Source organism: Pagrus pagrus (genome assembly GCF_965226575.1).
Source record: "Pagrus pagrus genome assembly, chromosome: 21".
Lineage (NCBI taxonomy): Eukaryota > Metazoa > Chordata > Actinopteri > Spariformes > Sparidae > Pagrus > Pagrus pagrus.
In genome coordinates this window covers 9,858,230-9,877,779 of record NC_140208.1, presented here as the reverse complement: position 1 = coordinate 9,877,779, position 19,550 = coordinate 9,858,230, and the positions used below count along the sequence as shown (strand labels likewise).

The 19,550-nt window shown below is 43.0% G+C and overlaps 1 protein-coding gene across 4 annotated transcripts in view; it reads right to left on the bottom strand.

Annotated features, from left to right (window-relative positions):
* Positions 1-18,361, bottom strand: part of LOC311250290 (zinc finger MIZ domain-containing protein 1-like) — a 125,298-nt gene extending 106,937 nt beyond the window's left edge. For all 4 annotated transcript variants that reach the window (XM_084341908.1, XM_084341909.1, XM_084341910.1 and 1 more), the window contains exon 1: positions 18,193-18,361. The gene's annotated coding sequence lies outside the window, so the exon portion shown is untranslated. The remainder of the gene's footprint in view (positions 1-18,192) is intronic.
* Positions 18,362-19,550: the final 1,189 nt, after the last annotated feature.

The window sequence follows — 19,550 nt, the reverse complement described above, 5'->3', positions numbered from 1 at the left end:
TCCTCGCCCGTACTTATCCACTGGACCTTTCCTGTGAGAGCCATTAAACACCTGCTCGGTACTATTACAGGTGCGAGAGTTCAAGGAACACACCACTGAGATTCTTTTAGGTGTCAAACGCTCAGAGACAGGTGGCTTTGAGAAGTTTGTGCTCTCTTTCCTCAAGGACGTGTATTCACCCAAGTTCTGATGAATGTTAAAGGAGCAGGCTACCAACTTTTCAGAGCTGCTTTTTGTGACGGTAGAGTGGATGATAATTCAGAGCAGAGCACTGAAGATGCACTTCTGGCATCAGCTACATCATTCATGCCATAATAACCAGACTACAGCATGATCACATATATATTGAGATCGGCATATATGATGTCGGTATCGGCTTTAAAGACGCACTGTGCCGTTTTGGGGATGTTTTTCTTACGCTTAAACAACCTAAGTAAACAAACTCTCTTTGTTTTCATGACTGAATAAACTGAATAAACAAACTGACCTTAAAGGACAACACAATTTCACACTGTTTAGCTTTGTTTACATGTGGCGGACCCTGCCACCTTTCTAGCTTCAAACAGTGTTCTGGGGACCTTCTTTTGCTCTGAGAACAGTTTGTTTACTCAGTTATGGGGAAAATAAATATTTATGAGTTTGTATAACTACCTTATTAATATTGTAAATATAAAAATTCTGAGTTTGAATTTCTTCTATAAAACTACATAGAGCCTCTTTAAGGACATAATGCAGAAAAAGATGCTTGGGGTGATTTTTAATTATTAAATTAGTAATGTTTATCCACTACATATCTCTGTCTCAAGTGTTTGAGGGATCGCTGCAGATAATGTGTGTAAATCTGCCAATACATCGAGTGCTTTACTCCTTAATATCGGTGTCGGCATCAGCCCCAAAAAATCTGTCCGGGCTCTGACCCAGACACTCCTCAGTACAGCTGTTACTATCAATCATATTCATTATCGATTTAAAATACTTCTCGTTTTGTGATCCAGTTTAATGAAAAATATGATCCTTTATTACCGTGACATCGATCTTAGGCTTTTAGCTTTAGTTCCTAATAGACGAGTGTAAGACGCTGTTCCTTGAACGGGGGTCGGTCAGCAGCTCATACATGATCACAAACTTAAACACACACACATAAACCCCATTATACATTCACAGTCTGAGCTGTCAGTAACAACATGTGAACACAAAGGTTCCAGGCGTCGAGCACTACCCAGCTGTGCCTCTGCAGCCTGAGCGAGCACACAGCTTCCAAATGAACTGAGAGGTTGTGTACCGCTGAACGCCACACACCAAGTCACACACACACACACACACACACACACACACACACACACACACACATGCACTCTAACCTCCTCTTACCCCTGCCCTCCCTCCCCTCTGCTCCCCTGCCTCCTGATAAGCTGGTTTGCCAGGCTTGCCATCGCCGCTGATGGCTCCGTTTGCACAACCGCTCCATTGTTGCCGTGCAGAGTGGACAACTGCACTTTGGACCTTTCAGCGGGGAAAGCCTTCTATTTTGTTTCCCTTAAGGGCATCCACTGTGGTTTATCTGCAAGCTGCCAACCACACACACTTTAAACACTGCATTAGGGATATCTAAGGATAGAAAACATAAACAGGAGCAGCGTCGTATCCTGTGTGCTGCCGCTGCCGTTAAGTACTGTGCAGTCACTTCGCCTGGCTGCTGATTTTTCCGGAGCTTAAAAAGACTCATAAAAGGCAGCTGAATTATCTGAGTTGCTGGAACCTGATCCACTGCCGGCTGACCTTTTTCCACAAAGCAATATTAAACGTAATAGTTGGGCTGAGTTAAGTGATTGCAATTTATGAGTCCATTTAAGAAGATTCAATATTGGATGACAAATGATCATCCCGGTGAAGTAAAGCTTACATACAGGAAAATACAGCCCGCCACGCACCAATACAGAGCGTTATCAAACTTAACAATCAGCTCAGTGTCTGTCTGCTGCGAGTCTGGCTCAGCGGAGGGGCTGAACAGAATTTTAAAAATGCATGACAAGACGAGAAGAAGAAGAAGAAGACGAAGGAGGAGGAGGAGAGGTTGCATATTAAATATCCACAGATATCCTCCAGTTTTTTAGGTTTTTTTTTTTTTTGGCTCCAGCTACATTAAGCTAAAATTGATGCGTATGGAATAGATGTTGCTCCTGAATCTGGTCAACTGGCCAAATGGATTAAGTGGATCAAATCCATTTTCCTGAGTGCAAGTGTCAAAATGAAACATTTTCAATTTAGCCCCCCCCCCCCTAAGGTCCGGGATTTCTTCATCCCGCTGTAGAACAAGCTGCTTACCGTGCAAAAACAGGCCGCAACACCACGCTAAACGTGGCCCGGGCTCTAAATTAGCCTGACACAATCCACATATTTGATTCACTGTGCAGCCAGAGAAGGAGCTACATGACTTTCAGGCATTCAGCTCAGACTATAAAGAAACAAAGTAGCCTACTTTGCACACTCCTCACTGCTCTCTTTTCAGCCACATCCTCTTGGATTTTATGACTCTGGTTAAAATGCAACCATTAAATATTCATGTGCGAGGGCTTTCACCCGTGAAGCAGTTTCCCCCCTCTCTCTCTCTCAGTCTCTCTCTCTCTCTCACTCCGAGCTTTAGAGAAAGTGAGAAACTTTTTGATTTTAACTGACAGGAGCTAAATATTAAAAAAAGACGCGTTGGGAGTTCAGCAAAGTGTAGACTACTCCACTCCAATATCCTTCTCCGCCGATATGAGCCTCGCTTTCTTGGCTTTCATCCTCATTGTTCTTAAAAATCCTCACTTGCAGTGAGACTGCTATAGAGTGAAATTAACATGACAATACAAACTGCGGCGATTAATAAACACGAGTACTCACGAGCTGAACAATGACGTTATGAAAATTGATGGTTGACAATCACTGCAAAGAGAATAGCATGGGTTTTTTTTTGTTTTTAGTCATCAAGCAAACATCACTCCGCATGCATCATGAACTATATATTGCTCATTAATTTTTCACTTGTTGTCTTGGCTGTTTATTATGCAAAACATTTCCTATCAGCAGCAAAAGTAATGACACAAATAATTCATACGTTGCCTCTTAGAACTCCTGGCAAGCTGAAATCTATAATATATAGCAACTCAAAGCGTCTCGGAAAGATTAAGGATGAAATTATGTCTTCAGGTGGAGACAGTAGCATAAATAAGGCTGAAATGTGATTTTGCTCCAGTAAACATTAGGGAAATTTTCGAGGCTTTATTTGGTTGGATGTGACTCGCATACAAATCGCTGGATGCAACATTAAGGGCTTCTCCAAACAAGCCATTTTGTAGACAAATGAGGCGACTGCTCAGACATGTGAGGCCTGCGCCCGGTCTTTGTGCTCAAGGTGGCAGAACACGTGTGACAACAACTCACCGCCGTAAGTTGATTCAACTGCCGAGAAATTCATGAGGGGTGGATGGAGCAGAACAAAACAAAAGGATTGTAGTGCGAGAGTATTGGAAGAAAAGTTAATTCATTCTCAACTAATCCTTTTTAGTGATTTGGGAGTAATTAAGTAACCCAAGGCTAAGTCCTTCTGCATCGCAAGGTCAAATCTTTTATAGGTACAACATAATTTTCCATTTTTATGCAGATGACTCCCTGATCTATTTCGCAGTTGATTCCAACAACACAGCACAATCGATAACATGCCATCCTGTCTTGCAGATGTAAAAAACTGGCACTCTCTCACAAACTTTCTTCAGTTAAACGCAGATAAATCAGAATCCATTATCCATTATGTAGAGACCCCTCCAGCAAACACTTCTCGTGTCACTCAGGTTCTTTGTCCTGTCGCATCAGATCCCAGTGTAGAAATCTCGGTTTTATTTTTGACGATAAACTTAACTTTGATCAACGGGTAATTTAGTCATTCAGTCAATCGTGCTGTTATCAACTACGTAACGTCTCAAAAAAAGAATCTGGAAATTCTCATTCACGCTAACTGCACAGCTAACTGAGCTAACAGTGGCTACAGTCATTATCAGTTACTCTGGCAATATGTTGCCCCTGTTTGTTAGGAGTATGAATTGAACTTCAGAACATAAACTGTACTTTTGTTTAATATTTACCTGTGATTCCTCCTTATTATGTCTTTGTAAAGCACTTTGTAACCTCTTTTTGCTCTATAAAATTATAATTAGCATTATTTTTAATTAACGAGAGACTAATCTGATCATTTGGATGTTTATGAATAATACTGCTGCTGCCTGCTGCTACGATCAAGTGTACAGTCGATCCATATCTTCAGTATGGAAAGCAGGAATATGAGAAGCATGCAGACGCGATCAGTCTTTCATCAGCCACCAGAAGTCTATCCTGCCTCAGCACGGAGCAGCTGATTGAGATGAATCAAAAAGAGTTTTTCTCTCTGCCGCACTAGTCTGAAAGCAGCCACTTGCCAGAAACAGTCGAGTCAAACTTTTCATCGCTGCTCGTCGTTCTTCTTTGATCGCAGACAAATAAGAAAACAAAAAGTGGAGGACGGCTTGTGAAGCACGGAGGCTTTTCAGAGGCATTCTTCCACTCTTGGAAGACTGCCCACTCTTCTGAAAGAGGTTTTCTTCAAAGCGAACGGCGGTGACATTACCCATTCTCCTCCCAATTAAAATTTATTGAGAACATCCAGGAAACACTGCGCGGCTAATATCATCACAACTAGCTTGTCAAAAACAAACAAATACAGCAATCACAGGGACAAAAAAAAAAAAGACAGGATTCCTTCCCCGGCCTTTTGAGTTCATAACCAGCATCTAATCCGCTGTAATGATTTACAATATGACAAGTCAGGCAAAATTTACTGTGACAGATTGAATGGGACCCAACATAAATATAATTACAGCTCACACGATCATCTCCACCTCCCTCCTCCACAGGAAGTGTCTGCCGACGCCACACAAAGAGGATGCAGGATGCGCAGCCTCCAGTGATTTGCTTTTTCAATTTGCTCCTCGAGATCAGCTGACGCCAAAAACATGACAAACAACAAAGCCACGAGGTATCGGGGATTCATCCGTGCTGGTGAATGAAGGTGTTCCTCGTGGGCAACTGTGGCACCAAAAACAGAGACGTGACATTTGACCTCAAACATCCAAGGTCAAGCGAAAACCACAGAGCAGCAGTGTGTCAGTGTGTGTGTGTGTGTGTGTGTGTGTGTGTGAGGGGGAGGTTTTCAACAGCTGCAGCTAATAATTGGAGAGAGAATTTGAGGATGGATGCTTTTGGAAAGGGCGGAAACGATAATCATTACAAGATTAATCTGCAACTAAAGTACGTTTTTAAGAAAAAGTGCCAGAAATGTGCTGGTGCTGACTTCTTAAATGTGAGCATTTGTGTTTTTTTTAAGTCCTGCAGCCCTACTTTTGATTGTTGTTAAAAAATAAAGAGTAAGCTGGCAGAACAACATCATGTTATCAAGTCAAATTTGTCCCAAAAAGTCTTCAAAACAAGCGAACAAATCTGCAAGTGAAGTCAGAATATTTCCACCTTTTCCCTCAGGAGCGTCTGTCTCTTGACAATAGCAGGATTGAAGCCGGTTGCTGCACTAGAATCAAGAGCAGTTCGACTGTTTTAGAGTGATTTTTGATTTGTATTTGAAACAAGTTACTGCTCTGGCCGATTTTTTCGCTCATTTGAGGAAAAAGTAGACTTAACAGACTTTAAGCGCAGCCTGAAATGACTTGATAGTAGGATCATCAGCACACATGCATGAAGAAAAACACTTATTTGCCACATCATTAGATACACGCTGCAATAAATTCTGCCTTTACAGACAGTAATCTTCAGTTTTGATTGGCACCGTCAGAGAGGTATTAATTATTAACATGTTTATTATGTTCAGTTTGCAGTGGTAATGAACTGGACTGCATTATACTGAGAGGTGATTCTAATAGTTTTTCATTTACATACATGAGAGGAGCACAACCTCTAACAATAATTAACATAATGTATAATTATTACCTTTCTGACTGACAGTGTCAAGAAAAACAAAAAAATGTTGAACTTAAGAATAAAATTCATGGCAGAGCTGTTGTGTTGTACAGGTGTACCTAATATAATGGCCAGTTAGTGTATATTGGAAGTAAAGGGGTAATAATAAGGATGCACACCTGAAAATGCATATCACATGGCCATTCACGTACTCTGGGCACGTAAACAGGAAGTAGATTGTGTATGCTGAGCTGGTTGCTTATTTACAGAATATACTATGAACAATTTTTACTTTTAAGGACTCTTAAATGTTACCTACTCAGTTCCTTTTATACTTTTAGTTACTGTTATATATGTTACAGGTACCAGGGCCGATACCAAGAACAAAAATTATACAATATGTCATAACACACAGTCCAAGTTCATATTTGCCAATGATGCTAAACATGCTGATAAGACCCGATTAGTGGGTGAATGTGAGTATCTGGACCACCGTTTCCATAATTCACAGTTTTTTGCCCGCCCAGACGTCAACAGAGACCTAAAACGCAGTTCACGTGCAAACAAAAGGCCAAACTTCATAGAGAAAAGTGCCGTTTTAAGAAATACCCTTGTACAGTCCGACGGGGCCGAATTCTCCGAAACAACCCACTGTGCCCCCCTCCACTCCCCCCCAAGCCAGCCCAGATTAGGTTTCACATTCCTACCTCACAAATAACACACACACACACACACACACACACACGAGAGAGGGAGAGAGGGAGGTTGAACAAGACACAGACATTTTAGTCGAGACACTTCTGACCTCAGACTATTTCATCTCACTGACTGTTTACACCAGAAGTCAAGCACAAGGATATCTCCTCTCTTGTTCTCAGTCCAAGAAAAGATGTGGAGGGATCGACCCCTCCTCACCCCACCTCCATCATACCCCCCTCCCCCTTCCCCATCACCCTTCATGCTAATGTAACACACATTAGTGAAACCAGCCGCGCTCTGTGTATGCCCACGGTGACACGAAGGATGCTGGGCCCTCGGGTGAGCCATCTCCTCCCTCTCCCTCTTTCCTTCTCCCTCTCTCTGCATGCCAGGCACATCACGGGCGCAGCCTCACACCACAGCGTCTGTGACTCAAACATGCCCTCCTTTTAGAGCAGATGGTCAAAAATAGCGGCCGCCGTCAACATTTTTGTAAGCCGTGGGACCCGTTGGGCCACGCGACGGTTGCCAAGAAGGAGTAGGGGTGCGATGTATGTGTGTGTAAAAATAATCTGGTCAGTTACAGCCTCTCTCTGTTTGATACTGACAAAGTGAGAACACCCTGTTGTTGGCAAAAAAAAAAGAAAAAAAAAAAGCTTATGCAATCTGCACCTATAAATAGCGGCGTGAAGTGTGTGTATGCATATGTGTCTCGCTGTGTGTTTACATCCAGAAAAAACACTTTCCAATTAATTAGCATTCATCAGCAGCAGTAGTTGTTATGATATCTGTGATTACTATTAGTCTGTGAAACAATCTCGTGTTCGTTTCCCGAAGAGGACTGGACGGCTCGCCGGCCGCCGGACGAGGGGATGTAAGGAAACAGACAGGACGTGTTTACAGAGGAGTTATTTATAGTTGCCGATGGGACGGCGTCACACGTGGAGATGTTTTTGGTCACCTACATGCTGCGCCGATACACAAACACAATTTTTATGCCCGGTGAGCCGTGTTGTTGACCCCTTTAACCCTGGAGATGCCAAATATTGTGTTCATATCAAATTTGGCCACGCAGAAATGCTCTTATTTGACATGTCGACTGGATAATACACGTTCTAAGACACATTTAATGAAAAACTACATTGTACTAGTGTTGCTAAATGTAGTGCTAAAAAATATTTGAGTCAATGTTGTGATACACGATATACATCTCTATACTCCTCAAACGCACTTTTAAATGAGGACAAAATGAGATATCATGATATTTTTCACCAAATACCACAATATCGATATTGCGACAATACTGTAGGGATCACAATCACACTCACAACATATTAACACAATGAGATTTTTGATAAATAATCATCAGTAATGTGGATATAATGATTAAGTTTGGGTAAAGGCAAGTTTAAGAACAAGTAGAATAGTCTGGTTATACTATAAATGAATCACTTTACTGTAATGCAGCCATTAAAACCAGGAAAAGACAACGCTTGGGCCAAATTACGATAACAATATATTGTCAATATGTTGCCCTAATAGAAAGTGTCAGTACTTTGTTACTTTTTGGATACCAAAATGATCCTATAATGTGAGTCGTAGGATGTTTTTTTCTTTCTAGAAAGAGGTATCGTGTGTCATTTTTTAAAACTAGTGTCCTATAGAAGTTTAATACTCTGATATCATGACTTTGTACACAATCTAAAATCTCTGTATGTCCAAGAGATGCCGACTGGGCTGATACTGGATTTTTTGGGCTGATGTCGATATTAGGGAGTTAAAAACTCGGATACAGATGTATCGTCCGATACTATATACTAATATACACAGAATATATACAGTGATCCCTCAAATGTGGTTATCAAACACTTCACTGGGAATTTTTTAGTTGTCAACTATCCAAGGAATCTTTTTCTGCATTATGTTCTGTAAAAAATAAAAGTTTCATATCGGCACATATAGGACAAGATCTACGACAACACCACTACATCTGTCAGGCGCCGATATCAGATATATCAGTCGTGCTGTAATGTCAACACACAGCCCATGTGTGTAAATGAATGCACAGACCAGCTTGTTCCTGGAGTATAACAACCATGTTGATGTTCTGTGTAAATCGCTTTTCTCAACCCTATTGATTTTTCTCTCTCTTACTTCAATATCTCATGTATCTGCCTTGGCACTACAGTTCCCACCATGCTCTAGGAGAAGTAAACAGGAAGTATTGTGTTGCCACGGAGATACCGAGTTAGCGGCAGGCTTTTTGGCGCCTGTATCTGTTTATATTGTGGCAAATTGCACCATGAAAAGTCATGCCTGCCTTAGCAACTAGCACTTCCTGTTTACACCGAAGAGAACAATCACCTGCATCACTCTGACACTGAGGAAAGCGTCTAAATCTGAGGATTACGAGGCAAAAACTGAGGTTCAAGGTTCAATTTATGGAAGTTAAAGCGCTCCCATCCTCATCAACCAAAGCTGATTATGAAACATAAGGAATACCAACAATTAAGACCACAAATATGAAGCCGTGGCCATTTTTCTAAACAGATTTATGGGCCTTTATCCAAAGGACACGCTGCCGTCACCGGAAAGAATAAGACGCAGAACAGAGGTGTGCGATTTCTGACCTAAACTGCATCAATCGGATGCTAAGGGTTAACGTGTTACACCCTCTCCAGCGCTGAGACGCCTGTCATGGTCTTCTCTCACTGCCCACAGCTGTCACGTTAGTGTATCGGTTCTGGTCTGTGATGCATGCCTTGCACCTGGGTAAGCGACCGCACACAGACACCGTGTTAGAGCGAGGGTGCAGCGCGCAGGCTGACACACAGGCGAGGCCGGTGGGTGTGGTGCTACCGCTGCCTGCGCTTCATCATCAGTCGGACTGTTTTGTTTGTACAGGGAGGGAAAAAAAAGGGACGAAATCTGATCAAATCAACGCTTCTGTTAAAGCTCGACTGATGAGAGAGAAATCTGAACGTCTGACCGACAGGGTTTGCAGCTTTTCTCTGTTTTTATTCCTTCAAACTGAACATCTTTGGGGCTGAAGACGTCGCCTTTGGCTCTGAAGGCAATATCACACTATTTGTTGATATTTTACAGGCAGCAAATAATCAAAAAACTGTCGACAGACTGAAGTATCCCGCAGATTTTTTTTGATGAATCATTGCTGCTCTGAAGAGGAGAGTTTGTATTACACTCCTATGTTTGTATTCGTCAGTGAGGGGACCAAACCTGCACTAAAACTAAATGTGAGGTCCAAATGAAGGGATACTTTTTCTCCCTGAAAACCAATTTTCTTAATCAGCTTCTTCCACTTAGCGATACTGACGTTTGGTTATTTGCAAATAAAGTGTTTTGTAGCTGTTTTTGTTTTTCGGTCTTCTCGTGGCTTTAAAGTCGGTGAAAAAATGCCCCATTACTAATGCCCAGAACCCGATCTGACGTCTTCAAGTACACAAACAACCCTGAATCCAAACACACATTCAGTGTTCAGTTATATAAAACAGAGGAACGCAGCAAATTGTCACATTTCAGAGGCTGAAACAGGAATCTGATGACAGTTGTTGGGTTGTTTTTCCTCTGCCGTGTCAATCAAATGGGATCAGCTCACAAGCACGAGTCCTGACGGAGAAGATTTATGAGTTTATGAGTGTTAAACTGTTATTAAGGCGTAACTAAGAACATACCAGCTCCAGTTTTTAAGCACTGTAAAAAAAGAGACAGGGTTTGCACAGCTTCATGAGTCAGATTCAAGCCCTTTTCAAGCACTTTCAAGGTACCTAACCTCAAAATGTCCAGACTCCTGTGGTCATTATCGTCACATCTAGATTTTCGATTGCTACTATTAATGAAATAGTGAACAATTAACAAAATTCCTTCATGGCACGTGTCCACAGAGGACTCACGATGCTCCCCAACTTTAGACAACTCGATCAACGCGGGCTACACCCTCCGACAACCACGCCAACGCTCACTGGCTGCACCTGATTGGACTAACAGGCCAACATGGCAGTTTGGAAACGGTCTCCTACTTTTCTAAAGACATTTTAGGTGAGAAATAGAGTAAGCCATGTAGTTGCTGAATCACTCTTTGTTTTAACTTAACAACGGTTGTTTTTTTTTCTTTTTTTCAGGAGTTTCCAGAGGCGGCGAGTTGCACCTGAGGCCCCTGATTTGCATAAAGTAGCCTAGACTTCAACTTTATGTGAATGAGGCGCTGGAAATGCAACGCAAAAAGACAGAAAGACCAGATTGTGTTCAAAATTAAGCATTTTCAAGGATTACATTCGAATTCACGCACATTCCTACTTGAAAATGTTAAAGATCAAGCATTTTCCAAACTCTCAAGACTAAAGAAGCGCCATCCTTCGGGATCGAAGCCTGTGGGATGATAAAAGCCCTCTTCGCTTCGGGTCACCTCAAGCTTCGTCACGGCGACTATGCAAAAGGAAAACAGGTGAAATGCAAAACAATATTTGAATAGGAGCCTCTTGTGTGTCGCCATACGGACGAGAAGCTGCGCAACATGTCGGGGATTTTATCCGCTCGTGTTTTACATCTCGATTGCAAACTTGAAAGCGTGTGGTATTTGTGCGTGGAGGGGGGGGAGTAGGTGGCGGCTGGTGTTGCTGGGGAAGGAGAGATTACCCTCAGACCTTTTCTTTGAGAGCGAGACAGAGGATGGAGGGGGGGAAGGACGTTCCCTGTGTATTAGTAAATCCCAGTTAATTTTCCCTGTCAGAGAACAATGAGATATGGACCCCCGCGGGCTCTGTTGAATGTAATTCCACCACTTGCTCGGAATCACCTTCATTACTCATCAGAGGTGTGGATCTCTCTCTCTCCCTCTCCTACACTCTCATACCAGACGCTGGGATGCTTCAGCAGAGCCCCTCAGGAGTCTTTTCCAGCGCCAATTTTGTTTTTGATAGCGAGATTACAGCTTTTTGAGACGTTTTTTCAAATATCTGAGAGCAGCTGCCGGTTCCTCAGTTTGCGCTGGAATTTTAAGGGGGGGAAACACGTGTGCCGCAACCCGCAAGACTCGACAACCCCTCCAAGGTTCCCGAGGTCGGACCTTGTTTAATTCATAGAAGATGAGACTCTGGAGGAGCCGGATGTTATTCATGATTCAGAGGCTTTCGTTTACACTTAACGCCGTGACATCATCGGCGTGTGTTTTTCACAGCATGTCGCATTCAACATGCATGAGCCCGCGACTGCTAGAGGCCTCAAAAGCTCCAATTATAACCGTCGTGGGTTAAGACTCGCAGGTCGGATTTAGGTGTTTTTTTTCTCATCATGCTCGCTTGTTTGACTCTGCATGACAACAAGCGTGTAAGCAACGCATTTTAATCCCATTTTGATTTCATTATTTGCTTCCGTACCGTCCAGATCTTGAGGAAACCTGACACCAACATAACTAATGATTTATTAACAGTTCAGACACCCACTGACAAAGAAGAGCAACATTTAGAGGCAGGAGCCAGAGATGAACAGCTAAAGCTAAAAACTGATTCTCTGTTTTCTTGAACAATCAACGTATTGTTTCAGGGCTGCAGGGTGTGACTGGTTCGGTCACACACGCGCCCAAAAGTCTGTCAGGTGCAACTAAAGATGATCCTTGGTTGCACCGGTGCAAGAAAAAGTGTAGCCTGTAAAAATATATGTGATGTTCTCGCATTTTCTTGTTGCGTGTGCTGTCGAGAAACATTTATCAGGTCATTATTTCCATTTACAGAGCATAAAGTCAGTCTGATCTTCTGGATCTGTCATTTTTTTAAGCACATACACCAACAGTTGCTGGTTCATGTGTCTGAAATTGGTAGATGTCATGCCTTTCTTTGTCATGCATGATAGTACACTGAATATATTTAGGTTTTGGACTGTGGGTCGGACAAATAAAGGCATTTAGCGACGTCAGCGTGGGATGTGGGAAATTGCAACGAGCATATTTTGCTTTGTTTTTCTTGCATTTTGGAGACAAATGGACAAATCATGCAAATAATCATTAGCTGCGGCCCTGAAAATCCTGCACATAATTGATATTATAAATAAAGAGGGAATTTTCCTGGTGCACCAAGCGGCCGTGGGATCAAGCCAGAAATACAGCATTAAGAACTATTAATCACAAGATGTGCTTTTTCTGTTCCGGCTAACTTCCCCTTCCAGCAAGGCTGCAGCTGTAAGAGGAGGCAGGCCTATTGTTCAGACTAACAAGGGGCGCAGAGGTCACTTGCATTTTCACAAGAGCTTTGCCAGAGGGGCTGGGGAAGAAGCCGGCACACTAGTCTGTTTGGTATGGATCTACACTAAAGCTTTCTCTATAAAGTCACATCATTCCCAGTCTATTATAGAGGGGGATAGATTAGATTAAGTGAGATTATGCAGAGAGGGGCTCCCTAAAAAGAGCAAAAATAACACACTCGGTACTTAGCAGGCGAGTCAACAGTGGGATTAAGCCAAAAGGACACGTTCAAATCCAATGCTAATATGCACAACGGTCATCCTTCTCAACTTTTAAGTGCTCGCAAATGTTGTTGCTTCCCGTTTCGCAAACACATTTTCCCCGAGCTGTCATAAAAACCCGACTTTTATTGTCATATTCTGGTCACGAAGCTGAAATGAATCTACAAATTGACAAATCTCAAAACCACCAAATAAGGGCTATTTTTCTTCCCTCCGTCAAACTGTCATCCCCGTCTTCCCTCCCCTCTCGCCCTCTCGCCCTCTCTGTGCGTACAGTTTGTACAATAACAACTCCTATCACCAGTGCAACCGAAAATATGCACAAAGTGGTTGCACACTCTAACATGATTAAATGATGTGTGGTCTGGCGTCACTCCCAGCACCTCTCCCATCCCTCGCTCTGCTCTGTATCTCCCCTCTGCACGAAACGCAAACACACACACACACACACACACGGATTCCCTTTCCCTGAGCCGTGTTTTGAAAATAGAAGCTTCGTATTAACAGTCAACAGTCAGGCTGACAGGTACAGTCCGACCATCCTCTGCGTCACGAAACCCCTCCGTGGGCATCGGCAACACGTGTTGCTGCGGCGAGCGTGTCACCGAAGGCGGAGCGTCGCGCAAATCGCCGCGGACACACACATGAGGAATGCGGGATAACACATGTGGGAAGAATACGGAGGTGTGATGGAGAGAAAATGCTCATGGGGGAAGTATTCAGATCCCCTACTGCAGAACCGCAGTGTGATGATGCTGCTGTGTGTGTTTGTGTGACAACTGGTTGCAAGTTGCATCATTTTCAGGGTTCACGAGCTCACCACAGAAGTTCTCCCACTCCTAAAAGTCAGATGGAAAGAGCCAAAAAAAAAAATCCTTCACACTGTCGATCTGCTGTAACTTCTTTATAAACAACGACCTCAGTGAACTTTTACCAACTTCGGCTAAAAACATCGCCAGGACAACTTCGACCTGATGAAGGTCTACAACTTTATTGTTTTATTCTGGGTTTGAAACTGCAAAGTAACCACAAACTAAAGTGATCAAAAAAATGTGGACATATGGACATATACAGTAAAGTAACAGAGAATGGAAATACTTACTCAAAATACTCAAAATTGCATTTGAGTAAACTGTACCTAGTCACATACATCAATTTTTACTCTAAATATTGATGCTACACTGATGTACACTGTTTACAAATATGTTATCTGCCTTCTTATAACTAATGAAGGGTATCGTATCGTATCGTATCATAAAATATCGTATTGTATTGTATCATAGTGGCAACGAAAAACTCATATCATGTATAATATCATATCCTACTGTCAATCTTTCCCTTTTGGACTGTTTTTGGGCAAAAGAAGCGATTTGAACACGTCGCTTTTGAGCATTTTTCCCAGTTTGCGAACATTTTGTAAGCAATCAATCACGAAAACAATCTGCATATTATTCGATAATGATGATAATCGTGAGTTGCGGCACTAGCTTGTGGGACTTTTTGGTTCTTCCACAAACCCAAAAAGATTGGGAACACTGATTTTGCAGGAGAGCTGCAACGCTAGGCAGGTTCCAGCTTCTTACATGTGAGGAAAGAAGCAATTTAAAGATGTCACTTTATTGCATTTCTCAGTGTTTTTACATTTTTTAGACTACTAATCGATTAAGCATGAAAATAGTGGTTAGTTGCAGCCACAGTGTGCGGGATCCTTTGGTTCGTTCATGAGCCAAGAAGGGAGAGAAACACTGGGTTACTTTCATCTGCAAGGTAACGAGTGACTATGGCTGTAAAACTAATAGTAGCTGGCTCTCTTTGATATGTGGTCATGTTAGGCTTAAAATCTACTCAAAGTCGTTGAGTCAACTTGCTTACATTTTTGGGTTTTGGACTGTTCATTGGCCAAAAGAAGCTTTTTTTTCACAGTTCTTTGACATTTTATACTCTTAATCGATTAACTGTTCATTTCAGCCACAGTGTGAGGCATGTTTGCGGTTCCTTCATAAGCCAACACTGATTTAATCTCAAACAATGCAACATATTCAACAAAGTTATCATCAGTTCTCTTATGTTAAAACTTGATCTGGGAAGTAGCTCGTGACTGTATGTGTAAAACAGATGCAGCGAGAGTTAAAAGCCACAGTATTTCCCTCTGGAACGTGGTGGAGCTCGGGTAAAAATCTACTCAAAGCGCTTGAGTAAACATACTTAAGTTACTTCCCACCACTCCTAAACAATCTCACCGCCGCAGATATGGCAGCATCAAAATAATCCTTTACGATGTTTTATCTGCTCGCGAGTGGTCTAATAACAGGATTATTAAAAACCAAGTGCTGTTTGACACTAAAACTAAACCTCATGATGAAGCTACTCCGGCTGCCCGGTGACACACTTTTCTGCCCGGCGCTCTCCTCACTCATTGAAAATAGCCATGCAGGGTGATTCATCCCAGTAGTTTATTCTCTCCAAGCAAAGACAACACAAAAGGGACCTTGAGCGAAACCTACACAAGCCTCCCACAGGCTCTGACCGCGGAGGAAGAGCAGTCGCCCGCTCGCCTTTTTTCCCTGTTAGAGTGCTTCAGCTCGCCGCAAGTGGAATTCCCAAATCGAATCAATAACATTATGACATTATACACCGTCTAACAGCCGTGTTTACCAGCTGCTTAAGCACACATTGTTGGTAGAAAGAGGGCTGGGAGAGGGTTTGGGTATGAAACGAGTTGTGTCTTTTTTTTTTTTTAGGGGAGCATCAGATGCAGCACACAGTCTCTCACACTCTCCTCGCAGGCTGGCCGGCAGCACTACGGCTGGAGGTAATGAGGCCTCTTGTGTGTCCTCTCTGATCTGAGAGTTGAATTATTTCCCATGTGGCACGGCCATTTCCAGCTTCCGCCTTCCCTCTCACCTCCTCGGGTGGGTGGAGAGGCGAGAGCGAAAAACTCCCACCACCCCTGCGCTTGGAAAAAAAACGTGTTGCCATTGTCAATCCACAGAGCCACACAACACACACACACACAGAGAGAGAGACCTCAAGCTGGCAAAAACAGATTGTGATTCGATTTAAAAATAAGCATTTTTTGTTGCATTTATTTTTAGATTTTGCTCACTAATCTGTGCCAGAAGCCTTTAACAGTCTTATCCTGCCTCTTTCACTGTGTGCTGACGCTTTCTCAGTTAATAAATGGTCTACTCCAGCGCCCAGACACACGTGCTGGGCTGCAGATCTCTGTTTCAATGTGTCTTTTGTTTGACGGCTGGTGTTTCAACATCCTCAACTTGAATAGAAGAAGGTCAGCCTGGTGGGGTCTGCCCCATGGTTATTCAGGAGCCCAACCTGGGGGCCCCACAGTGGTGGGGTGACTGGGAAGGAGGGAGCGGAGAGGAGGGGAAGGGGGACGGAAAGCCTCCTCCTTCGTCTGACGAGGCTGGAAGTTTGAAGTTTTGTCGTGCACAAGCAGAGCTCAATCAGCGTTTAATCAGATTGAAAGGTGGCCCATGCAGGGTCTTGAGCGGAGAGCAATCAAAGGACCAGGTGCGTAAAAAGATGACATCCTCATCAAGGCTACGTCTCAAAGTTTTTTCAGCTCAACAGAAATGTAAACAAAGCAACCTGCATCACCGCGAAGGTTTAAAGGGGCGCTACGTAGTTTTGGAAAAGAAATCCAAACTCAGGATTTTACTATTTACAAGATAACGAGGTGATAACGCAAACTTTTCTCCCATAGCTGAATCTCTCAGAGGAAAATAACGGCCCCAGAACACAGTGTGAAGGTAGAAAGGTGGCAGGGTCCGCCACATACAAACAAAGTAAAACAAACTGTTCTGTCCTGTCAGTTTGTTTGCGTCAACCTTCTTTCCCAAATCTACACGGTGCACCTTTAACTCGACCCTCCTCGGCCGGGTCCAGGATGGACTCGGATGCTGCGGCAGCTCCAAGCAGACCGCTTGGGGGGGGATGAACTTTTTCGGCAACAACAACATAACAAAAACAGGAAGAGATCTCCTGCACGTCTCACCAGAAAAAAAGGCGAGAAACATCTGCACGTGCTCCCAAAAACTGGGCTTTTTTCGGCTGCAGATGGAAGAATGAGGGGCACGCTCTCGCCCTCTCTTTCACTGACAAAAGGTTAGGAAGCAGATCATGGGGCAGAGTCTAGCTTACTTTTTCCACTTGGCCATGCTTTTTTTTTCTGCCTCTTGGACAGATGTACAGCAAGTGGGAGCCCAGTTTCTATATGAGAGGAGGAGGAGGAGGAGGAGGGCCCCCCATTCAATCCCAACTGGTTCCACATCCAAGACACCAGGAATTTTGGGGAGTCAACTTGTTAAACCCCCTTTTTATAAATCACAAATGACCCACAGCAGCTGGATAACTCCAGGCTCGGACCACAAATACGCTGATATTTAGACAGTACGCACACGTGCTGCTGCTAACAAAGTTCACAAATGAGCCTTTAACGTGACATTTGAGTGGAGAGCCCGCTGCAGCCTCTGCGCGGATCCCCCCTCGCAGCGCCGTTACAGCCACATTAGACAAACCATGTGCTTTGTGCACATCGCAAGCCAAAAGGTAAGGGGGAAAAAAAAAAGCAGAGATCCTCCACACACACACTCACACACGCACATGCACAAAACAGCGCGGGCATGATTCATTCTGCAAAGCAAAAAGGGGAAAAAAAAACGCACACAGGCTGCCACAATGTAGCCTCCGAGCCCCGACGCTTTGGAGATCAACGCGGCATCTGTTACCAACGAAATGCACAACCTGCCTCACAGCCCCGCCGGTTCAGTCCCGACGGCGCACACATAGTAAATAAAAAAAAAAAAAAAGCTGCGGTGGATTATTACAGGCAGCGACGTGCTCCTCAGCGCCGGTTCAAGTGGTCACTCTATTGTTGAGAAACAATCTGAGCCAAAAGTGGAAACAAAACCTTTCCTCCCCCCTTCTCTATCGCAGCAGCAGCAGCAGCAGCAGCAGCGACACACTGGGAATAAAAGCAGCGTTTTGTGTGTTTTTGTTGGTAAGTTTGCAGTTACTCACCGGGTTATTACGCGGAGAAAGTCCTCGGTTAATATTCGTGCTCTTGTTTTTAAATATCTTCCCCCCTCACGGCCACTGAGAATGGGCTCAACGTCAGTGGGTGAGTAACTGAATAGACTCGGAGAGAGCGCAGTAAGTTGAAGTGTCAAATTACATTGGCTATTCTATTACCAAAGGGACCCATGCTCGGTGGCTGCTGACAAAATGTGTCGCGGATTTTTACGCGGAGACGCCGTGAGGAGGGGGAGCGGCCAGGAGAGGAGCCAGGAGCCGGAGAGGAGCCGGAGAGGAGCCGGAGCCGGAGCAGGACTGTCGCTCAGCAGCCATCTGGTCCACTGGATCTGCTGGAGCTGGAGGGAGCCGCTCCGAGAGGAGCTGCCGTCCCGGCTCTAACGCGGTGTGCACCCGCAGTCCTGATTTTTTGGGGGGGAGCCTCATTATTGACAAATAGTTCCACATATTAACATGGAAACTGGGCATGCTGGGTGTTGTATTTCCTATCTCTTTACTGATTACTTTAATTTATTGCAATTTAAAGTGAATTGTTTAACATAATGGCAACTCATAACGCAACACTGAAGGATAAATGGTTGTTTAGTACAGCTTAATGGTAATACTAGTGGGCAGGCGAGTAGTTATAATAGATATATGAAAATATATATATTTTTTTAAATGTGAAAAATAATATTAAAAAAATATAAATATACATAAAAAATACTGGAAATATTTGTTTTAAATGCCACAAAAATGTAAATAAAACAGTAAAATGGTATTGTAATAATAATAATGATAATAGATCAAAATAATAAGATTTTTTTTAAATAATGTAAAATATGGTATGCAATAATAATAATAATAATAATAATAATAATAATAATAATAATAATAGATTAAAAAAAGAAAGAATAAAACATACTTTAAAGTGAAATGGTATTGTAATAATGATAAAAAATAAAATAATAACAATAAATGTGTCATTAAAGTAACAGAAATACTATAAACAACAATACAATAAATACTGACATTAATAAAATATTAAATTGATAATAGCAATAAATGTCACCATTGAAGTTAACATTGATTACAATATCTTTATACAATATCAATCTAATATCCGAATATATTAACTTAAAACTAAAAAATAATTGTCACTAGTTGTGTAATAAGCAACAACAAACACGCGGCAGTGACTGACGCATACACTCTGTGGTCCCTGCTCCTCCTCCTCCTCCTCCTCCTCTCCTCCTCCGTGTTTTGCAGGTCGCCGCTCTCTGATGGAAAGCTCTGAATAACAAAGACATGTTTGAGAGCAGCAGCGGCATCAGCAGCAGCAGCAGCAGCAGCAGCAGTCTGGGCTG